The sequence below is a fragment of the Vicugna pacos genome, unplaced genomic scaffold, assembly GCF_048564905.1.
Source record: "Vicugna pacos unplaced genomic scaffold, VicPac4 scaffold_20, whole genome shotgun sequence".
NCBI lineage: Eukaryota > Metazoa > Chordata > Mammalia > Artiodactyla > Camelidae > Vicugna > Vicugna pacos.
The window spans coordinates 41,680,363-41,696,036 of NW_027328741.1; the positions used below are offsets into that span (position 1 = coordinate 41,680,363).

At 46.9% G+C, this 15,674-nt stretch overlaps 1 long non-coding RNA gene across 1 annotated transcript; it reads left to right on the forward strand.

The window, feature by feature from the left end:
* The first annotated feature begins 394 nt into the window (after positions 1-394).
* On the forward strand, positions 395-2,615 carry LOC140694010 (uncharacterized). Its single transcript, XR_012069735.1, has 3 exons — positions 395-571; positions 1,962-2,212; positions 2,360-2,615. It is a non-coding gene; the product is annotated as an uncharacterized lncRNA (long non-coding RNA).
* Positions 2,616-15,674: the final 13,059 nt, after the last annotated feature.

Below are 15,674 nucleotides of genomic sequence, written 5' to 3' on the forward strand. Positions count from 1 at the left end.
CCTGGCCAGCCGTGCCTGCCTGGGCTCAGTCCTCTATCTTGCCCACCGGTAGCCTGGGTCCACTTCCGGTGCAAGCGGAGGCCGCGGAGCCCAGGCTGAGCCCCGCACACAGACAGGTGAGGGTGCCCCCGCCCCGCTGCCCCGCCACCCCGCCCACTGTTGGCAGCATTGCCCCAGCCTCCGGCCGGTGCCACCTGCAGCTGAGGACCTCCGCGCGGCCCCGCCCGCCCCGGCCCCACCCAGATGCCCCATAAGCCTCCCCCCACCCCCGTCCTGGCCGCGCCCTGGCTCCCATTGGCTCCGAAAGTTCTGCTCTCGCACGTCTAGCCTCGGGAGGACGCAGACGCAAGCGCTAGGGGAGGGCCCAGCGGCGTTGCCATGGATACAGACGACGCGCTCCTCGCGGGCCGGCGTGCGCTTCTGGGGCAGGCAGCGGGCTCCGGAAGTGTGCAGCTGCCCGGGACCATGGCGGTGTTTGCTGCTGGGGATGGCGGCTTGCTTGGCCGGGCCACTAGTTCTGGCCGCGTCAGTCGGCGGCCGACATCCTTTCTGGGGCGGCGTCTCACAGACGGTAAACGTACGGCAGCGCCGTTGGCGGGGCCAGTGGACATGGACCGGGGTGGGATCCGGGTTGGTGTGGCGGCCGGGGAGGGCTGTGGTGCCGGGGAGCGGGTTGGGGCGGGGGGGACAGGGCTGGGGCACAGCCTCCGGCTTTCCTCCCCCTCGGGCTCTGGGGCTTGGACCGCGAGTCCGGGTAGCCCTGCGTGGCCGCGGCCTCCCAGAACCCCTGGGAAGGGCAGGTGGAGGACCCGTCTTTTATGAAGCGGGGCCTTACCCGCGTTTTGAAGAGCCCCAGAATCAGATGTTGGAATAGGGTGGTTTATCAGCCTTGTATATCAGCAGGGAAATTTCAGTTCCATCCAGATGTTGGCTCCTTCGCTAAAACTCAGGAATAAGACAAGGGTCAGTGTCAATTAGCAGTTATCTAGGGCTTGACTCAAAATAGACTGTGCGGGGTGTAGAGATGGTAGATGGGCCCTCCCTTTCAAGGTTGGTAGTCTTCTGGGATTAGAGGCCTCAGTTGAGGATTACATCCTCATCTGCAGTAATGGAGGTTGTGGGAAACATTAACACAGAGAAGGGAGTGGTGTTGCTGCGGTAACTCATTAAAGAAACCAGGACACTTGCCTGGCTCTTGTGTAGGAGAGTCTCGCCTAGGGTAGGGCAGCAGTTATCAAAGTGAGTCCGAGGCACCTGAGATGCAAGACTATTTTCGTAGGAACGCCGGGAAGTCACCTGCCTTTTGCACACTCTTGCACTCCCGAGTTTCCTGTGGGGTTTTCCAGGGAAAACCTAGTCTGTGATATCACAAAACAGGTAATGTAGAGGCAGATAGAATTAAGCTCTCACCAGTCCAAAAGAGATTCTCAGAAATTAAAATCACTGCTATTCCTCTCATTAATGATTTTTGTTTAGAAAAATATACTTATTTTTTGCTTAAGAGTATTAATGGTATCATGTAGTAGGTTGTTATTATTTTTAAGTGAACTCATAAGCATTTTTTAAAGTTCTTATTTAACTTCTAACACAGGAACTATTGATAGATTTAACCCACATAAACAGCAGCCTTTTGAAGTCCTCAGTATTTAAGAGTGTACAGGGGTCTTTAGGCCAAGAAGTTTGAGATCCCCTGGAGAACGGGTGCTCAGGTACTAGTCAGGTGCTTAGCGTTGATAGACAGATGCCAAGATGTCTTCTGCATGTGCTCCCGGACTCGAAATAATTGGCCACACAGAGATCGGTGGGCAGTGCCTCCACTATACAAACCAGAAGCTGCTGAACGTGTCTTGAGTCTAGGCCATGTGCTGTGCAGAGATTCCCATTGTATCTGTTCTATCTAAGCCGGGATTCCTGTGCAGAGACCTGGCTCTGAAGACCCGCTCTCCTTTGCTCCCTGCCAGGTACCTTCTGTGTTATGTCAACCCTCCGGAGGGCTTCAGCCTCCGTAGGGGCGTCTGTATCCACATCGCCTTCCTCCTGAAGACCCTGCTGAAAATGGAAGAGTCGGTGCTGGTGATACCCCCTTGGGGCCGCCTCTACCATTAGCAGAGCCTGGACATCCACCAGGTCCGGATTCCCTGGTCTGACTTTTTTGATCTCTCAAGTCTCAACAGAAACATCCCTGACAATGAGTACGAACAGTTCATTGCAGGTGAGATGGTGATCGTTTAACTGGGGCGAGGCGGTTTTTGTTCTGGTTCCGATGTGAACATCGGGCCGTCTTGCTTCGGGTTTGTCAGTCTGCTTAGGGGCCATGCTCATGTTTCCTGCACTGCAGGTGAATTTGGTCTTTCCACAGTTTTTCTCAGGAAATATATCTGAAGTGTATGAGCTCTGTGTTCCCTCCCCTCTGAAAACCCTGGCCTTCTGGTGAGATGGAGCGGTGACAAGGAGGCCACTGCCACAGAGGCCTTGTCCCAGCAGGACTCGCTCCCTGGGCAGTAAGGGCCATTCTTACCTGAAGGAAAACACGATGTATGTGTACCATGGGCCACGTGCTGGAGAAGGTATGTAACCTCTCATTCAGTATAATTTGGTCCTGCTCAAGCTTCCCATTTTACTTTTTGTAGGAGGTAAGATTTGAAGATTTTCTTTGAATACAGCTATTTAGAGCTTATCTTTTTTTTTAATTGAAATGTGGTTGATTTACAATGTTTAGTTAGTTTCAGATATACAGCTGTTTTGTTAGTTTCAGGTATACAGCATAGTGATTCAGTTGTACATATACATAGTCTATTCTTTTTCAGGTTCTTTTCCATTATAGGTTGCAAGATACTGAACATTTTCCCCTGTGTTCTACAGTGAATCCTTGCTGTTTGTCTGTTTTACATATAGTAGTTTGTAATTGTTAATCCCAAACTCCTAAGTTTGTTTCCTAAGTCTGTGAGTCTGTTTTTGTTTTGTAAATAAGTTTATTTGTATCTTTTTTAAAAATTCCACATATAAGTGGTATCATATGTTACTTGTCTTTCTCTGTCTGAGTTATTTCACTTTAGTGTGATAATCTCCAAGTCCATCCATGTTGCTGTAAATGGCATTATTTCCTTCTTTGTTACAACTGTGTAATATTCTTTTATATCTAAATACTACATCTTTATCCAGTCATTTCTCAGTGGGCGTTTAGGTTGCTTCTATGTCTTGGTCATTGAAAACAATGCTGCTGTGAACATTGGGGTGCAGGTATATTTTGAAATTAAGGTTCCCTCTGGATATATGCCCAGGAGTGGGATTGCTGGATCAAATGATGTCTTTTTTTAGTGTTTTGAGGTATCTCCATATTGTTTTCCACATTGGCTTCACCAAACTACATTCCCAGCAATAATGTAGGAGGGTTCCCTTTTCTCCAAGCCTCTCCAGCATCTATGGTGAGTGGATGTTTGAATGGTGGCCATTCTGAGTAGTGTGAGATGATAACTTATTGTAGTTTTGATTTGCATTTCTAAGATAATTAGCGATATTGTGCCTTTTTTTCATATGCCTATTGGCCATTTGTATATCTTCATTGGAGAATTGCTTGTTCAGTTGTTCTGCCCATTTTTGGATTGGGTTGTTTATTTTTTTTTCTTATTAAGTTGTATGAACTATTTTTATAGTCTACAAGTTAAGCCATGTTCAGTCTCATCTTTTGCAAATATTTTCTCACATTCCATAGGTTGTCTTTTCATTTTGCTTATGGTTTCTATTGCTTTGAAATAGCTGATAGGTGTAACTAGGTCCCATTTGTTTATTTTGGCTTTTACTTTCTGTTGCTTGGGTGGATTGCCCTAGGAAAACACTGCTGAGATATATGTCAAATAATGTTTTGCCTATGTTTTCTTCTGAGAGTTTTTTAGCGTCTTGTCTAATGTTTAAGTCTTTAAGCCATTTAGAGTTTGTTTCTTTTTTGTTTTTTTTTTTCAACTCTATTATATGCTTTCGATTTGTGGTTACCCTATTTTTCAAGTATATCAACCCATTATCATATCTATTTCCTTTAGACTGATAATCACGTAGGCTCCAACACATCCTAAGAATAATGAGTAAAAGGAAAAAGAAAGAGAAAAAAATCTATCTTTTCTTGCTACCGTCTCCCTTTCCCACCTTTTTGTATTTTGATATACATTTTCTTTTTTACATCTTCATGTTTATTGTCTTGTAACTCGTTATTTCATTTCCAATGATGGTTTTCCCATTTCTATAGCATCCTGCTTCCTTTCTGTTTAGAGTAGAACCTTTTAATGTCTCTGTTTGGTTCCATAATGCTGAATTATCTCCCTAACCCCCTCCACCCTGAGCCTCTGAATACTCAGTACAGGGAAGCCAAACCATCCTAGCCTTCATCAGTCTTGGGATGCAATCTTCAGAGTGGGAAAGAAGAATCATTGAAAAATAATATTCTGTTTGTTGCTTTCTACCCTTGCCCAGAGAGTGAGAATCACCTCTGAAGGCGGAGGAAGAAAGATGGGGGCATGGGGCACAAAGTCTTTTTCCTTTTGCTACTGAAAAAATGATTTCTTTTGTAATTAGTGATGATGCCCTTTAAATTGGTAAGATCGAGATTCCACAGCTTCAGCGCCTGTGAATAACCAGCTGGGAGAAAGCTCTCCAGGGCCCCTGCAGTGGGAAAGGCAGCCCCTCTGAGCACCTGTTGTTCTGTATTCTTCCGGCCTCCACACAGTTTCGCTAGGCACTGTGCAGGACGATGCAGTTCCCCAAGGTGGAGGACTGGGAGACCCCTGCTTGGTGGCAAGCCACAGGAGCCCACACTTGAAGGACAAAATGAAGAGTAGTGGGGCGGGCATAGGAACAGAGGATGGTTGAGACCCAGGATAGTTTCCTGGAGGCCAGCAGGTGAGACTGGCGGGGCAGATGGGGCCCTGGTGCATGGGCAGTCCTTGAGGGATCTGAAGCAAAGATATGAACCAAGATACTGGATTCGTGTGGGGGTAAATCGCCCCCTGGAGGCCACGTGGCAGTGCAGCGAGCCCAGGAGGAGAGGGCATTTCCCCAAAGTTGGGTTGACAGATCACAACCAACTCACTGGGAACCGAGAGGTACAGAGATATTGTTAACTTTTTGTCCCTCTTCCTGGAAAAAAAATTGCTTCCTGTTGAATAGCCTGTGTAGTTAGTGAGAATTAAAGACATGAAGTAACATTTCCTCAAAAGTCATCCATTGTGCAGTTGTTAATAATGGTCAAATGCAAACTTGAATAGATTAAATCAAACAGTCATCATCGTATTTTAAAATCTTTTAAAATAAAATATCTTGCTGTCTTTGTTCTTCATTTCAGGGTTCACTTGGTGATAATAGTAACAAAAGCAACAGCAAACCTTTAAAGAATTCTGTCCTGCTGTTGAAGGAACTCTGTGTTCATGACAAACAAATGAGGTGGCACTTTACAGGAAGGACAGTCATTAATCACACAGCTAGTAAATGGCAGGGGTGGGACTTGAACCCAAGCTGTCTGACCCCAGAGCCCCCTCTCAGGCCCTTCAGTGCAGCTCATCACTTGGTATGCCCAACAGAGGCCAGCATTAAAGAGCAGCATGACCTTGGCTGCTTGGCCTCTGTTTCTTCATCTGTAGAATGGGGGTGTGGGCAGTGAACTCTGTGAGCTCAGTGGTCACTTCCTCCAGCTCTGCTATTCTACTGCTTTGAGTTAATTTAAGAAGTATCCGAGCCCCTGAATGGCCCACCCATAGGCTGGCGCTTTGCTAGGCCGTGGGTTACGGAGAAAAATAAGATCAGCCTGCTTCTCCAAGGAGCCTGTGTCCCTCCACGGCAAACGGCTTTGAGGCCCAGGCTCCCTCGCTGGCAGTCGGGGACTGGGCAGGAATGTCTGATAGAAGATGGAGGCAGAGACCTTCCGGGAACAGTGGTGGCCACAGAGCTATCAGGAGCGGGAGCATCTGTCCAGGCTGCTGAGAGGGGGGCCCTCATGAGGCCAGTAGCCCCCCCAAACTAAGCCCTCAGGACAAAGATCCAGCCATTCCTGCAGTGTCACAACAGAGCCAGTCCATCCTCATCACTGTGCCCCTGTGCTCCTTTGTCCTGGGGCCTCTCTTCCCCCTACACCCAGAAGACTCATCTCTCTCTCTTCTCTGAGTGTCCCCTCACTTCACCCATGGTCCCTGCTTCCTAGGCCACCATCTCTGGAGTTGACGATTTGCCCCCTCACACTCTCCGTTTGATCAGGAGCCTGGGTTGACCTCCTTGTGCTCACTTTCCCCCATGAGGTGATTTCTCCTCCTCTCTTGGGAACACCTGGAAAACCCAGTCCATTCCTAGCAGTGCCTGCCACCCTGGCCTCCCTGCTCATCTGCCTCAGTCAGGAGCAGCTGGACCACCAACTCTGTATTGCCTCACCACCTACCATCAAGACGTCAATGTTGATTCTCCCTCCACCACCCAGTATGGTCATTGTAGGGTCTTCTTCTCCGTCAGCCTGAGCCAGACACCTCCCATTCACCCTACCCCCGGGCTCATACCCGGGCGTGTCTCCACCCCAGGTCCAGCCTCTCTCCTTTATGTGCCCAACTCTAGCCATCCAGCTGCTTCTCCACCAGCCTCGTTGGCCCTCCTTCACCCTCACTGGGGCATCATGCACTGACTCCTCTGCTTTCCTACCTGTCCACGTTCCTCTGACTTCCACTTCCCCACCTTCCAGCTCTGCATCCACAGTCAGCACTCTCTTTATGACAAACAAAACTCCCTTGACCCTTGATCTTTTCATTTCCTCACCAGGATGACTTCCATCTCGGTTCACCCAGCTCTATTTGTTCTGAGCCTGCAGGCAGCAGGCTCTCCCAGCACAGATTTCTAAGACTACAAATCAATGCCCAGCATGTTGCCACTGCCAGGCAATCCTCCAGGATTTCTCTAGTGAGCACATTTCCCCACTTGCCACACAGTGGTGTCAACATTCTATGCTCTCTGCACACCTCTAAGCTTCCCTCTGTCTCTTCCCTGACTCCCAGCAGATGGCCTTGCCTCCTGCTTCAGAGAGAATGACATGTGACTTGAAGGGAACTCGCTCACCTGCAGCAAATCTGCTCACCTCACCTTTTATCTGTCCCTCTCCCACCTGGACTCTAGCTGTAGTTGTTCTTAATTTAGTGAGTTTAGTTGACATATATATACACAGTTAAAAGCTTAGCACACTATAGGCTACCTTCTTGGGCTTACTTTTTCAATTTAACATAGGGTGTATGATGCATCCACTTCGTTGCATGTACCTGCAGTTCATTTGTTTTAACTGATCTTAAATGTTGTGTGTGTGAAAGTAACACAAGGCAAGTGTAAGCCAGGATTCAGGATGCTGGTTACTTCCTGTGAGAAGAGGCCTAGGGCAGGATAGGACACAGTATGTCACTGTCAATAGTCCTGTTCTGGTGCTGGGTGACAGGTTCACAACTGTTTCTTATAATATTAATTTTAATACATAAATACTTCTGACAGGCACCTAAGGTGAGAATGTGTCATGAGCCAAGATATACAATGGATAATATTACATCATTATTGTTATGTAATCTTGTTATAAAATATAATATTCATAATCCTACATTGTTATGTGTTATATATTATATAGATGCATGAATTATATATTATGTATATAAATAACTACATATGTATTATATACTATCTGATAATAAATAAACAGAACATAACATGCTAGTATATCTACTATTATGTATTATTTAATAAATAATATACTATATCCTGTTATATGACATGGCACCTAATCTTTAATCAAATAAAAATATGTCACTATATGTAATGGTAATTAATAAAATTAAATGAAAATGCCCGCAGCTTTTAACGCCAACACCGCTCCAGCTGTCACTGTCTATCTTCTTCCCTTCTTCCCTCCTCACGGTGCTATCTGTTCCCCTTTTCATCTCGTTATCCTGAACCTTCCTCCCCCTCCCATCCCATGCTGCCTTCTTCCCCGTGGTCCCTCTAGTCACCAGCGGCCTCTGGGGCACTGATTTCAGGGCAGTGTCTCAGGCCCAAGCTCACCCGCCTGTCCTCCACCTCTGCCACTGCTGGTGGGGACAGGGCGGGGGGCAGAGTGCACCTGTTGTCCTGGAAGAGAATACAGCACAGACTCCGTGACCAGCAGGAGGTGTGGCCGGAACCTGCAGGACTGGGGGGAGAGCCAGACTGTCTGCATCCAGACCGGGGGCACTTGGAGTGTGAAGAAGCCCAGTCCTCACTGCCCCTGAAGTGAGGAAAACACCCTCAGGTGAGTTAAAGTGCTTATGACCTAGGTCTGTTGGCTGCAAAGGACAAAGGGGTCCCTAAGGGGAGGTTAGTTGATGTTCCAGGCCCCACAAAGGCCCTAAGGGCTGGCGGGGAAGCAGGCTGGACGCTCCACTGGACCCAGTGTCCCCTCGGGGGTGGGGCCTTCCGGAACAAGCAGAAAGCCCTCAGTCTCTGGGGGAACGCGGCAGTGTGGGAGCATCCCTGCAGTGAGTCAAGTGACGTCAGGGCCTGTGGGATCCGTTTTTATGGCCACATTGAGCCACAGCAGAAGCCACAGCAGGAGTGGATTCCTGTCTCTCCAGCTGACATCCTCGTGTCTGAGTGCCAGGCTTCAGACCCGATCCCCTGGGGTGCTAGGACAGTTATACACAGAGGCGGCTCGGGGAGGCCTCAAGAGGGCTGTACTGGCCTTGCTGTCGACATGATTACACAAAGATCAAACAATCCATCGATGGGAAGAAAATAAGAACCATGGTCACATCTGGACCGCAAGCTTAGATGTGGTATATGGGTGATATTTATCGACAATCTGGCGAGGATCTGGTCAAAGCTAGAGGCCAAGGCAGCAAACCGGTAGTGACACTAAGGAACATCGTGGTGCAGGGGCTGGATTGGGGGTCTGAAGGCTCCTCCCAGGAGGAGCCTCAGTGTTTGGGAGGTGGCTAATGTGCCTGCTTCATGTCACTAGCAAGTGATGCCACCTGCGGAAAATCAGCTATAACCCTGAGCCGGGTCAGCCCTGGGTGATGTGATAAAGGCTCCTACAAGAGGAGGCGCCAGACGGATAGTGAACCAACCAACAGGCTGATGAGTTTCTGGCCTGTGTTTATCGTGCTTTCGCAGCCAAGAATGAGGAGAGAGTTGAATGGTTCACCATGAAGATTTTAACAACTTAAGAGAGTTCCGTGTCTCACTGCATTTCAGTGTCACCCGGAGGAATTCAAGAGGTGTTTAGACCCAGAAGGGACTAACAGCCTCTTGGTTCCTCATCAACCTGACAAACCCACCAGCCCTCTATGGCCAGACCTTGGCAAGTGCCTTCCCTTGTTCTAACAAATCCCTTTCCACTCACGCCTGTGGTATGCTTTTATTTTTGTTTAATTAATGGGAATGAAGATACCTTACAGCCTCTTCAGACCTTTCCTTAGGCCTGCTGCTCTTAGACCCCGGCAAGGGGGCCCGCTGCCCTGGGTCCTGCACTGCAGAGGGTCCCTCTGGCCCTGACACTTCCTCTGGCCACGCCCTCCATGGGGTGGAGTCAGCAGGGCCAAGGGGGCAGGGTCATTGGCTCCATCCCATGCTCTAGAAGCCCAGGACCCCAGATGCCCTGTCTCAGCAGCCCCTGACCCATTCCTAGTGCCTGCACCGGCTCTCCCGGAAGCTCAGATTCCCAGGACTCACAGAGAGGCCAAAGGGCAGCTGTATGTATGGAGGGTATGAGCAGATCCCGAATGTGAGTTTTGAGTGTCCCCCTGTGAACATCCAAGGCCACTTGTGGCAAGGGATGGACCCAGCATTGGGAAGAAAAGGATCAGGCTAGTGGTCAGAGACTGGGAATCAGCTCTCCCCACACGCTCACTTTCTTGGCCGGACTCCCCTGTGTCTTGGAATTCTAAATTTGAACCTGGTCTTCCCCCTTATAATGAACGTATATTTGTAAAGGCAGGACTTTAGAACCTACTGCACTTAACATGTTTACATGTACAGGATGTGAGCTCCCAGGTATGCTCTGGCCTGCACTTCCAAAGGTCCAGAGCAGTTATGTTGGCTCTACTGAGACTGTAATTGGTAAAGACCATCTCCAGAGAGGAGAGCTCCTGCTTCACGCTCCAAAGTCAGGACTTTCTGAGTGGATAAAACAATGGACACTGTGACCCTCAATTGTAAATTGATTTAGAATAACGCCAAAGTGTGTAAGACGTGTGTGTGTGCACGCGCGCACCTGGGGACGTGTGTTGTACATGACTGTGTGTTTGTGTGTGCTCACGTGCACCTGGGGATGTATGTGGTTCTGTATGTTATGTGTGTGTGTGCGCCTGAGGATGTGTGTGGTTGTGCGTATGTTATGGGTGTGTGGGTGGTACATGACTCCATGTGTGTGTGCACGTGGGGATGTATGTGGACTAGAGCCAGTGTGTCTGCACGTGTGTTTGTGTGTACGTGCATGCATTACTTTTAATAGTAGAAGCTGTCCTTTAGAAATACGATGTAGTAAAAATTGTATGATGTCCTTTGCTGTATAAATCAAAATTAAAATTATCTTCAATCACCAGAAATTTAGTCCCCCTCAGATTCTGTTTTTTTTCCATATTGATTATGTCCTCATTTTACTGATGAGGAAACTGTAGCTTAGAGATGTTGACTGACTCAACCAAGGGCATGGAGCTCGCGCGCCCAGGGCCAGGACCCAGTCCAAGCCGCACTGCTCCAGAGGCCTGGAGCCCTGCTCATGATCATGCGTGGCCTCTTGGCGGGGGAACAGATTCTGATGGGCTGTGGCCAGCGTGCAGGCTGCCCGTGCCGGGGACTCGGGAAGCTGGGTGGAGAGTACCAGACAGCAGACAAGAGTGAAGGGCTGCTCAGAAGTCAGATAGTTTCCTAGGTCTTGGATGAGGAAGGAGGCTCACTGCTCATCCTTGATCCCTTTGCTGGTGGCCAAAAGGGACCAAGGCCCACGAGAGCACTTCTGGGAGCTGCCTGCCAACACCTGGAAAAGGACTGCTCAGGACTGGCTCTGCAGTAGGAGCAGAGGAAGGAAATGTCGCCTCCTGGTGGACATCCTTTGTGATGGCAGTAGGAGGCCTAGGAGCCTTGGTATCGAGGTGGCAAGGCAAGGTCCTAGTGGATGATCGTTTCCACGTGTCTTAAAAATCATTGCTTCATATATTTTATCCATTTTGTGGTTTATTTTAGGTTGGTAAATATGGTCAGTGTTACTCCATATTACCTAGATTAATTAATTTTTTTATTGTTAATTTTCTCTTCAGTGATTTGGAAGCATATTGCCTCTTAAAGAAAATTCTCTCTAAATCTTTATAAATCATCTCTAAGTTCATAAATTTTTATGCAATTGGACCAGTATTCCTATAAGAGTCTCAAAAATGAAATAATCTATTAGATCCTGTTCCTCAATAATGATAAATTTAGCATATTTTACCTCTCTGTTGTTCTAAATTGTGTGTGTGTGTGTTTGTGTGCTCCAGTTACTACTTTTTAGACAGTTGCTTTAAGTTTGCTACATTAACAAAGAAAATATAGGTATATACATCTTGGATTTCATTGCTCACTACCACTATTTAATCCCATGTCTTTCCCACTTTTGAGTTATTTACTTATTGGGATTTCCCAATCAACTGGACACATGATTGACTAATTGTTTTTGAGTGGTGGACTTGGAACACTTACATATCTATATGCAGATTTATGTTCTCCTCGTCAACAATTCTCAGAGTGTTGTTGATGGCCCAAGCCTTGTTTTAAATTAAGGCATTGTTTTTCATCACCAAAAAAAAAAAAAATATTAATTTAAGGTGTTGTCTTTTTATGGCTGGCTAGTCTTTTATGGTGAATGGATATTAATAGAGATTTCCTTAACCTTCCTCCTTCTTTTTGCCATAACTCGAATTCATTGAGAAACATGTTTTTACCATTTCTCAGATGGGCTTCAACTTTGACTTCTGCTTTAAACCATCACCCCACTCTTTTTCTCCATGCTTATTCCTGAAAAAGTGAGCTCTCTATTGGTTTATAGGTGGTTCCCGTCAAAGATTTGTGACTCCCTGTCCAAAGTTCCAAAGGAAGAGAAAAGGAAAGATTCCTGTTTCTGGTGGTTACATTTTGTCAGGTTAGAGATCTAGTTATCCATGTGGCTGCAGTGGAATCTGCAATATCTTGGCTCAGAGTTTCGTTTTTCTGGCTTACTAGGGGAACCGCATTAGCTGGGGTCACGTCGCTGTGGCCATTGTCAGGATCCTGGGACTGAGGCAGCCCCTTTGCCTCCTTGTTATTTTGATCTTGCAAACTGGGTCCCAGTTATGTGAACCCTGCACCTGGTGGCCAGGATCGCCCCACACGTGACGTGTACCCAGTTCCTTGGCGTCCCTCACTGCTGTCAGCTAGTTCCAGTAAGAGTACGTGATGGCTTCCACTACTGTCCTTCCTCCATCCTCTCCAGGCAGGCCCTCCTTTCCCACTAGTTGGCCCTAAACCTTCTCTCCTGCTCTACATACGCTGACGGAATTCCTCAGGGTTTCCAGCAGGTAGATGGGTCTCTTCTATGTTTGGACCCCTTCAGTGCTTGCAGTGAAAATATAGGATGTGGGAAGGAGGAGCTTGGGGATTCTCCATATCTAGGGCCTCCCTATCCAGCAGATTCAACTAATGGTGGATTGAAAATATTGTTGAAAAAACAGAAAGTTTCAAAAAGCAACACTTGAATTTGCCATACACTGGCAACTACTTACATAACATTCATGTTGTATTAGATACCATGAGTAATCTAGAGATAACTTAAAGTACACAGGAGGACACAGTGAAAGAGAAAGTGACAACAAATATATGTGTATACTCATGTATAACTGAAAACTTGTGCTGTATGCTGGAATTTGATACAACTTTGCAAAATGACTATAACTCAATAAAAAAAGTTTGTATATATGTATAAAAGTAGATGGGGGGATGTACATGAGTCCCATGCAAGTCCTATGTCATTTTATACAAGAGGCGTCAGCATCCATGGATGTTGACTTCAGGGTGAGTCCTGGAACCAGTGCCCCATGGTTACCAAGGGATTACTGGAAGTCCAGGCTCCTTATCCCAGCCTGCCATGTCCCCACATGGTCTGACCCCTACCTGTACCACACTTCCCTTGTCACTCTCCTCCAGCCCTGGCAGACTGCCCTCTGATTCTTGAACAGGCCACACTCACTGCACTTCATGTCTGGCCCTTAGAAATACCCATTAATTTCTGAGCATGGCTCTGCTTTCACATGATGGGCTGCATTGTCACTAGAGAAGTCAGTGTGGAGGTTCCTTTAAAAACTGAAAATGGACTTAACTCATGATCCAGCCTTCCCATTCCCGGGCATATGTCAGAAGAAAACTCTAATTCAAAAAGTCACATGCACCTCAATGCTCACAGCAGCAGTATTTATAATAGCCAGGACATGGCAACAACCCAAATGTCCATTGACAGGTGACTGGATAAAGAAGTAGTAGTATATTTATACAATGGAATACTACTCAGCCATGAAAAAACAAATAATGTCATTTGCAGCAACATGGATGGACGTAGAGACAGTCATTCTAAGTGAAGTAAACCAGAAAAAGAGAAAAATGCCATATGATATCACTTATATGTGGAATCAAAAAAAGAAACATATGAACTTAAATACAGAAGATAAACAGACCCACAGACATAGAGAAACAAACTTACGGTTCACAGGGAGAGAAGGGGATGGGAAGGGATAAATATGGGGATTCGAAAAGTGCCCCTCTTGGGGAGTGATGGAAATGTTAGCTATCTTGATTGTGGTTATGGTTTTCTGGGTGTAGACATTTATCAAATTCACCAAGTAGTACATGTGAAATATGTGTATTTTATTGTACAGGTATCATACCACAATAAACGTGCCCTTAAAAAAAAAACAGGAAAACACTGGCAGCATTTTGTCCTACGTTTTTATGTGTCTTAAGTGAGTGGGTCTTCAAGATTCTGGTCTGCCATATTTTCTGAACCAGAAGTGCCCTCCTTCCCTTTTCTTTGGTAAACTGTCAGTGGGTGGCATTTATTCCCGTGGCTTCAACTGCTCTCTGTCCAATGATTAACTGTCAAATCTTTTCCAGCATGGACATCTCAGTTCAGTCCCAGAAATATATTTCTAATTGACAAGTAGACATTCACATTTGGTTAGCACATAAAAATCTCAAGCTCTGTTTGTCTGGATTTACACTCGCCCAGAACTAGTTTTACTTTTTCAAACAATGGCATCACTGTCCCATCTCTTTTCTGTGCCAAACATCTGGGAGTTTTCCTTTACTTTTCCACTCCCTCACCCCCATCAGTACTACAATTCTATTCCTTAATGTCCCCCAACTAAGTCCCTGCTCCTCGCTCCCCACTGCATTAATTCCCACCCCTTTCTAGTCTCCCCAGTGCTGTACTTTAGAGTGAACAATCCACTTTGCTCACTTTTAATGACTAATCTGTGTCACTCTCCTCCTTAAAACCGCAAAGAATTCCACGCTGCGTGTGTGAGGAAGTCCACGCTCTCTGATTTAACGTCACACCTTCTCATCACCTCGTTGCTGCTTTTTTTCAGCCTCAGCTTCCGTTAGTTCCTCACAGCCTCTAGCCTCACTGACCTTCCTTCCCTAAGTGCAAAGTGCTCTTAGACATGACCAGGGGTCTGCACAAGACACGCAAGCTGCTGAGAATCCCGTCCCCACCACGCACTCTCCTGGTCTAGAGATTTGCTGGAATCTGTCAGATGTCAGTGCAGAAAGCATTTCCTCTCTGACACCTTCCCTACCTTCTAGAACACAGCCCCAGGCAGTGCAAGAGCCCCTCTGAACATATAGTATATATGATGCAAAGTGACTCTTACCAAATTGTTTTGAAAACCTATTTAAATTTTTCCCTTCCACGACACACTGTGATCTCCTTGAGGGATGGGGGGCTGTGTGGTATTTGTCTAGACAGCTAATGTCTGACATAGACCCCGGGCCATCGGAAACAGTCTGCTGACTCATCAAGAAGACTTGTCGTCTTTGCGATGTACGAAAGACTACATGCTCTCTGATCTTACACCATCCGGCAAGGGTCAAAATAATTTCACATAGAACTACAGAGGCAAAATATGTGTATTCTTTTCCTCTTTGTGAGCCCTAGATCATAGGCATCCTGGAACGGAGGTGTCACTCAAAGCTGTCTGTCCCCTAGGCTGTTACGCCCAGCTTCAACATATTTTTTGAAGTTGTAGGGATACGTGTACATCACCCCGTCTTAGAGCAAATGGTGCTTCAGCCTGACCAAGTTTAATGTCCATATAAAAATCAGAAATCTTCCAAACTGAAGCCTGAAGAAACATTTCCCTTTTCTCCTTCCAGTCTGTGTGTCATCTGCACCCCACATCCCCACTGCTCATCTGCGTCAGGCCACGTTCTATCTAGAAACATTTCCGGTGGGACACTTGGACAAGAACTAATTACAGCAGTAATGAAACTGGTCCCATGAACGTAGGCTCTGCACAACAAGGATGTTTGACGGGAGGCCTCAGCCGCGGCCTGCAGGGTCTGTTCACGTTTTCTGCCTGGCTTCCCTGCAGATGTTGTGCAGAAAATGAAGCCTGCAGTTAAAGTCATAGAAG